The sequence below is a fragment of the Delphinapterus leucas genome, chromosome 10, assembly GCF_059928025.1.
Source record: "Delphinapterus leucas isolate spDelLeu-1000000601 "Yukka" chromosome 10, BTC_Dleu_Yukka2, whole genome shotgun sequence".
Taxonomy (NCBI): Eukaryota; Metazoa; Chordata; class Mammalia; order Artiodactyla; family Monodontidae; genus Delphinapterus; species Delphinapterus leucas.
The window spans coordinates 80,350,147-80,357,811 of record NC_143138.1 but is presented as its reverse complement, the minus strand read 5'-3'; the positions used below and the strand labels follow the sequence as shown (position 1 = coordinate 80,357,811).

The 7,665-nt window shown below is 39.6% G+C and overlaps 1 pseudogene; it reads right to left on the bottom strand.

Annotated features, from left to right (window-relative positions):
- Positions 1 to 3,410: 3,410 nt before the first annotated feature.
- LOC111174152 (ferritin light chain pseudogene) lies at positions 3,411 to 3,848 on the bottom strand (annotated as a pseudogene).
- Positions 3,849 to 7,665: the final 3,817 nt, after the last annotated feature.

The following is a 7,665-nucleotide window of genomic DNA, read 5'->3' as shown; positions in this document are numbered from 1 at the left end:
CCTGGCTTTGAACTTGAATCGAAACATTGGCTCTTCTTAGGTCTCCAGCCTGCTGGCTTTTGGACTGGAGTTTGTACCCTCGGCTCTCCTGTTTCTCAGGCCTTTGGATTTGGCCTGGATTTTTACCATTGGTTCTGCTGAGTCTCCAGCTTGTTAACTGCCGATCTTATGACTTTTCAGCCTCCGTATCACGTGAGTCAATTCCTTATTAAAAAAATCTCTTTATATGTATATCTGTATCTTTATCTGTATCTATATATCTATATGTATCCTGTTGGTTCTGTTTCTTTGGAGAACTCCGACTAATACAGCTTGTAATGAAAAAGCCTGTAAAACTTAAATAGTAAGGCATTTGCCTCACAGAAGAAGTGTCTGGGAGCCGTCAGTATTGGGTCAACGTGGCAGCCCGGTGATCAAGGACCCAGGCTCCCTCTCTGTTCCTTCTTTGCGGCTCTGTGTGGCTTTGTTCTTATGCTCACAAGGTGGCTGTTGGAGGGACAGAGGCTAAAGGGGCTCATGGGAAGCCTCATGTGGCAGCATGGCTAATAAATACCTCATTGCCGGACTTACTAGCTTACAGCTGTCACATGGACACACTTGCCTTCCGAGGGTCTGGGAGATAAAGCGTTAGGTCATCATGTTACTGCTACAAATAGATTTTGGGTTCTGTTAGGAAGAAGTGGGGGATGGATACTGGACAGGTCACTAGCAATATTCTCCACATATTGTTAAGTAACTATGACATAATCAAAAGGAGATTCCAGTACTTCATTGGCTTTGGAGATTATGTGGATTCACAATCTATTTGAATTAAATATCATATATAGGTTTCTCCAAGCCCAGTGCATCAAAAAACATTTTTAGTTAATGAGGGAATATACTTATATTTACTGAGCAGCTATGATATGCCATGAGCAAAGCCTTTGCTTTCTGTGTTATCTTTTCTGTTTCTATTGTCCTCATCTTAAAAAAAGAGAAAATGGGCCTCAGAGAGACTTTACATAAGTTGTTTAAAATTGCACAGCAAGCTAGTAGAAGAATCTGGTTAGAACATTGTGCCTTTATAAAACCCTTATGAAATTCTTGTTCTTATAAGAAAACATATAAATTATGTGTAATAACGTACGTGTTTGTAACTCTGATGCTTAGCACGGTGTTTTGCAGTTAGCAAGCTCTCAGCAAATGTCTGTTGATCATATCAGTTTTTTCAGTTGCAGTCACTGAAATTGATACTCCTTTTACGGGATCTTCTCTAAGTCCCAGTCTAGAAGAGCCAGCTCACATCTGAAGCCAGAAAATAATCTCATCAGTAAAAATTATAGTCAGAGCATTCAGCAACTGTTTGCTGAATACCTGTTCTGAGCCAGGTCCCTCCTAAGCCTCTCTTATTTTTCCAGTTATGTGTTCTGTGCGCTGCATTCTGGATAAGTGCCTTCTGTCTTCCAGTCCATTCTCTTTATATGTGAGCTCCTGCCCAATCTATGTATTGTTTTAAATTTCAGTTATTGTATTTTTAATTTATGCAAGTTCAATTTGGTTCTTTTTCAAATCTGCAGTAACACTTTTTAGAATTTCCTGTACCCTTCATTCATTTTCAAATTTATCTCATTTCCTTAAACAAAGGAGCATAGCTTTCTTTTAATACTCGATGTCTGATAATTGCAGTATCTGAAGTACTTAGATGTCTCTTATTTCTGCTGGTTCTCATTCATGGTATATTATTTCTTTATATAGTTGGTGTCTTTGTGTGGCTCACTGCCCTTAAACAATTATTTGTGTGTGCGTGTGGGGGGACTTCCTGATGACCAGAGAACTATTTTAAGTTAAAACCATGGCATATATTTTTTGATCACTTAGGTGTTGCAAAATTGGGACTGTAGACCCTCAAGAGAGCTTATCCATGGTTTACACCCTCTCAAGGACAATTCTCTTTGTTTTCTCCTTCCTTTCTTTTCTCCTGCTCTGCTTAACACCAAGGTACTTCTCCCAAAAAACTACTGGGGTGGAAGGAATGGGGTGGAAATACTGATGGTTGATCCTTTCTGTGATGCTGTAGCCCTTTAAAATCTCAGCTTAATGCATAAATGCGAGATGGTTTACCAGACGCACAACACTGAATGGGCCCCATGCTTTAACTTTTGTTTCCCTCGTGCCACAAGGCCTTCAAAAACACAGCTCCGTTTCTTCCAGATTGGCAAATGCCTTCAGAAGTAAAGCAAACCATAAATTTTCCATTTACCTTTCTAGTTTTAATACTTACTTGGTATTTCCTTTCTATTTTGTCAGCTCTTTGATGCTGTTACAGGGTTACAAATGTTTAATTCAGCAGTTTTAGCTGTTTCAGTGGGAGAGCTAGTCCAAATAACCTGGCCTGTCATTGTCACCTCATCAGGCTTTTAAAGAATCGTCTTTAAACATCTTTAATAACTTTCTTCCTTTTATAATCAGGAGAAAAACCCTAAGAAATTCAGGAATTTTTCTTTCCTTTTGTCTGACTTATGTTCTATTCTGTTTTTTTGTTTTTTTTTTTAATTTTGAGATTATTTATAACTCTCTGGGATTCTTTTTTTTTTTTTTTTCCAATGGTACCATCAATTTCAGAGTGCTAAGGGAAATGGGGTGAGCATATGGTAACTACTGCAATGAAATTTGGTCCTTTACTCATGTCTCTACCAGATGTGGGATTGCATACATAATCACCATTTCTTTATAAAGTCGACCAACTTGGCTAATTTCCTTAATTTATTTAGTATGTTTCCATAAAGAAAGTGATCTGAGCTGAATTAATCTGGTAGAAAAACCAGAGTTATCCATGAAGAGGTAAATTGGGGGGGGTTGGCGGGGAGAGTATGAACCACCCACTTAATATCAATGCAATTCCAGATTGCATGGATTTTGCAGGTCTTACAACAAACTTCCTTCACTTTAGGTTTTCATTAACCTTTAGCTTTTTTTTTTTTTTTCATTCTTCATGAAATACACTTAGGACCTCTGTATTGCTATTATGGGAATGTGACATAAGATGTGTCATCCTCTGTTTTTTTCAGATCATGACTTCCCTCCCTCTCTATTATAAATGTCTTTTTTTCTTTCTTTTTTAAAAACATTCTCTGTGGTTCTATTTAGAGTTCTCATGTTTATTTCTCATCTGACACATACTCAATTTACTTTTCTAAATGGAGATAATTTCACTTTCATTTTCTCATTATTTGAGTAATACATCCCTGTAAAAATGCAGAAAACCAAAGCTCTATTTTTTTTTTCTGCAAAAAGCTTTATTGTTTCCATTTGGTCCACATCTTGGGACAGGGCTCCAGGGTGGTTAAAAAGCTGCCTAGTGGCTGCAGAGCGGGGCTCCTCAAAGCCTGCTGGGCTCCGGAGGCTCCTGGTGGTTCTGGAGAGTGAGCCTCTCAAAGAGATATTCGCCCAGCCCAGCCCAGCCCAGCCTGGGGGCCAGCCGGCCTGCGGAGGTTAGTCACGTGGTCGCCCATCTTCTTGATGAGTTTCACCTGCTTCTCCCGGAAGTGGCTCTCCCGGAAGTCACAGAGGCAGGGGTCTGCGGGGGCACAGCCCGGGGCAGGCAGGTCCTCAAGGGTCTGGTTCAGGTTCTTCTCCGCTAGCACGGCGGCTCTGACAGCGTCTTGGGTTTTACCCCACTCATATTGGGGAGGCTTCTGCTCTTCCTGGAAGAGAGGGCGGCCGCCGCACTGGGTTTGCATTTTCAAGACGCTCGGCGCCCTCGTGCTTCTCCTCGGCCAGTTCCCGGAAAAGTGGCCCACGCTCTCCAGAGCAACATCGTCGAAATAGAAGCCCAGAGCGAGGTAGGTGTAGGAGGCTCGCAGATGCATGTTGGCCAGGTGTTGGCCTCCACCTCGGTGGAGTGATTCTGAGGAATCCGGGAGCTTGTGGCTGATCGGTAATGAGGAGTTAAGCTCCAAAAAATGGTGTTGGCTGGTCCCTGTGAGCGAGGATAGCGGAGTGGCTGATTCCAAAGGCTGTGACTGGAAAAAAGGTTGGAGGGTGGTGGGAGGCAGGAGCAAGGGGTGTCCCTGGGTCTGTTCTGTCCAAACGCTGTTGAAACAAAAGACAGATCCGCGGGACCTCGGAGCACACTGTCCAATGCCCTTCTTTAACAGCACTTTCTAGAGAGAATTTCACTGGCCCTTTATTAAGGGTTTTTGGTAAATATAATTACAAATTTCTCTTTTCCTCTCTCTCTCTATACACGTATCTAAAGTTGTGTGTACAATATGCACATGTATTTATGTATATGAAGTATGTATGTGTACGTGCATACACACGTATGCATTTATAAAAATGTAATCATACTATATAACTGTAAGAAGGTGTGAGCAAAACAAAAGTGTTCTTTACTAATAATACACAGCCACGTCTGTCTCTTTAAGAGGTGGCAACATTTCTTTCTGGATCAGATAACCTTTTGCTTAGCAAAATACATTCATCGGCTATTTGTCAACAAAATGGTGGTCTCTGTACAAGTCCTGAAGGTAGAAAAATTGAAACAAAGAGAATTAAATTCCACTCATTTAAAAAAAAGAAAAAGAATGTGAGAGCTCTGAGGAGCCACTGTGGAAAGAGGCAGAGGGGCTCTGGAGGAAAGAGAGCTAGCTAGCAAATTAGCTAGAGACAAACTAAGAGCCAGTGGCAGTTACAGAGGGATTTAAAAAAATGATGGCCGAAATCCAATCCTTAGTGACTGTCACTACAAAAATGTTGTGAATGCTGCCTTCCCTGACTCTGCCCCATCACTCTTTTCTAAACCATCTATAGAGGAGTTCATATACTATATTATCTTTTGTCTGACGTACTTTGTGGAGTGAAGGCACTGGGATGGTATTCAACGTGGCCTCATACTGTCCAGAAAAGCACAAGAAGGGAGAGATTCAGAGTAGTGATGGAGAATTCAGCATGAGCTAGAAACTGGAACAGAGTTTGTGAGAAGATATGTAAGCTGGGACTTCAATGTGGATCCCTGTTCTTAATCACTGGAGTCCTGAGCATGGTAGCCTCCATCCTTCCCACATACTAGCCTTTATTGCCCTTAGCTATAGTCCAGTACCAATATTATTTACCAACTAGTATTGCATCCCTAGTCATTTAGGGGTTTCTTAATTCTATTTATTATTGTATCCTCACCTCATACCTGTTCTCGAATTCTTCAATACAGCTTTGATAGACTGTTAGCAAATGCTATCTCTCCCTTTTCATATCATATAGGGTAGGACCTTTTGAGTCATTCTTATCATCATTAAAACAATATTTGAGGATATGATTTGGTTGATGACAGGCACAAATGTTAGAACTTTTTAAAATTAGCTAAAGGGTCTGGTACACACTGAGCCCTAAAATTAGTAACATCTTTTTTTTTTCCTTTTACTCTGTATTCAAAAAAGCTATTACCAAGAGCAGGGCAATGAATGGGGCTGAAGAAACAGAGTTTGGTTAAAAAAGAAAATAATATGGAGCTATTAGAGCCCAGATTCCCTGTTCCACTCTGCCCAGACAGTAGACTACCCTTTCCTATGCACCCCTGACAAGAGACAGGATATTTATTTTCTGGAGAAAGGACACTGTCATGCTTGCAAAGACTCAAAATATTCTCAGATAGCCTTCCCGGGGAAAATTCTGGAGGGTGTACTCCTATAAACAATTGGTTAGAAAACAACAAAAAAAAAACACATGGAATTCAGGAATGCGCACTCCAACACAGGAGACTTGCAAAGGAAAAGACCTAGAATAACAGTTGAGTAGCAGGCTGAGAAATGAAGGTCCGGAATGGAGTAAAGTGGGTGGAAAGCTCTGGGAGGGAGATCTTTAGGGAAGAAAGAAAATGGAACTGATGTGTTTGGGTAAATGGAAAATATTATTCACAGGTGTGTGGCAGAGATGTTGAACCATTTGAAAAATATGAACAAAGCTCACTTAGAAAACCAGGCAAAAACAGGTAAACAAACCCAAGGCAATGATTGACTCCAAGGACTATGAAGGCTTGTCCAAAAAAGAAGGAATATTCGTAAAATACAGGTTGGCTCAGAAGCATCATAAAATGTGTAGATAATGTCTAAAATGTGGAAGTTGAGAAAGAATAGTATAGGTCTATTATTTATAAACATGGAAGTAAATATTAAGGAAAACATTTAGAAGAGCTGAGTGTTGGCTGTGGAGAGTTGGTCTGAAGTATGCAGAGAGGTTAGGCAGAGGAATGTAATTTTTCATTATGTCATTAAATTAAGTGTACTCTTTTGCATTTAAAACCATGCACTGATACTGTTTTGATAAACATTAATTTAAAAAGTCAGACAGTATATTTTTTTATACAGCATGGCCCATAAACACAACCCAGACTTCATTTGGTGTTCAACTGAGAACTTTCCAATGTTGAGGGAAAATGGTCTGTTTTGGAATCACTGAGAGATAGTACAATGATAGAATATCAAGTAGAGTAGACTTTGACCGATTTAAATGGTTTTTTGTGATAGTTTTTAAGACAGGCAATTTTTCCTTAACTTACTATGTAAGATTGGACCCTACACTAATAGAGACTAAGGTTGCCAGACTTAGCAAAAACAAGCAAGTAAGCAAGCAAGCAAACAAGCAAAAGAAAAAGCAAAACAAACTAGGATGGTCAGTTACATTTGAATTTCAGATAAACAATACGTTTTAAAGTATATATCAAATACTGCATAGGATATACTTACACTAAAATACTGTTCACTGTTTTTCTGAAACTCAAATGTAATTGGGTGTCCTGTATTTTATGTGGCAACCCTATTAGATGCTCAAAAGGTAATTGTTGGGCCTCTTTTTTCTTCAGGACCCATTATGATCTGTCATCCAAGAATTATCAAAACCTGCTTGCAATCTGTCTCTGTTTTCAAGCTCTATCAGCTTTTGGGATTAATGAGTTCCATAAGGTGACTAACCACCTGTAAGTCCAGAAGAATGAGTCTATCTGTGCTCCTCTGTCATAAATTTGTCTGTAACTTGACAATGGTCAAACTAATGACCTGGATGCAAAACCTTAAGGGCAAATCCAGGAACAAGTCATGGTAAACAAATCTGATGTGTGACATGGAATGACATATCTGAATAAGTTGGCATATACTTGGTAGAAGGTGGTGACCTTGTCTTAAGACTGTCAGACATAAAGTTGATCTTGTCCTTCCTTTGAACTCAGGCTCAACATCTTAATAGTCATGGCTGTTACCAATCAAGCTTTTATCCCAAGTCAGTCCATTTTTTTGTTAGAATTTTTCCTTCGGACCTCTTTCACCTTTAATATAATTGCAGAGTAATTCATTCTTCTTCATTGGCAATTAGCTGGTCAGGGTTGGTATGCCCAGTTTTCAAATCCTTTCCAGAATTCAACTCTTCAAACAGCCTGGAGAAATCAAAGAAGCCATAAAGTGGTCAATGGCATGCCTCTGCTTTTTAATTATTTCCAGCATGGTAAAGAGTCTATCTGTAATGGACTTAGGAGTATTAAATCCTTAACTTTAAAATGTGGTGTTTTCTGGTTATCAAAGAACTTTTTCTGAAATGAAATGTATCCTGCTATAATTACTTCCCTAGCTTATGCTGCTCTTTTTTCCCCCTCCTTCCTCTCCTTTATAAAAGGCAGAATAATTTTCTCCTCATAATTCC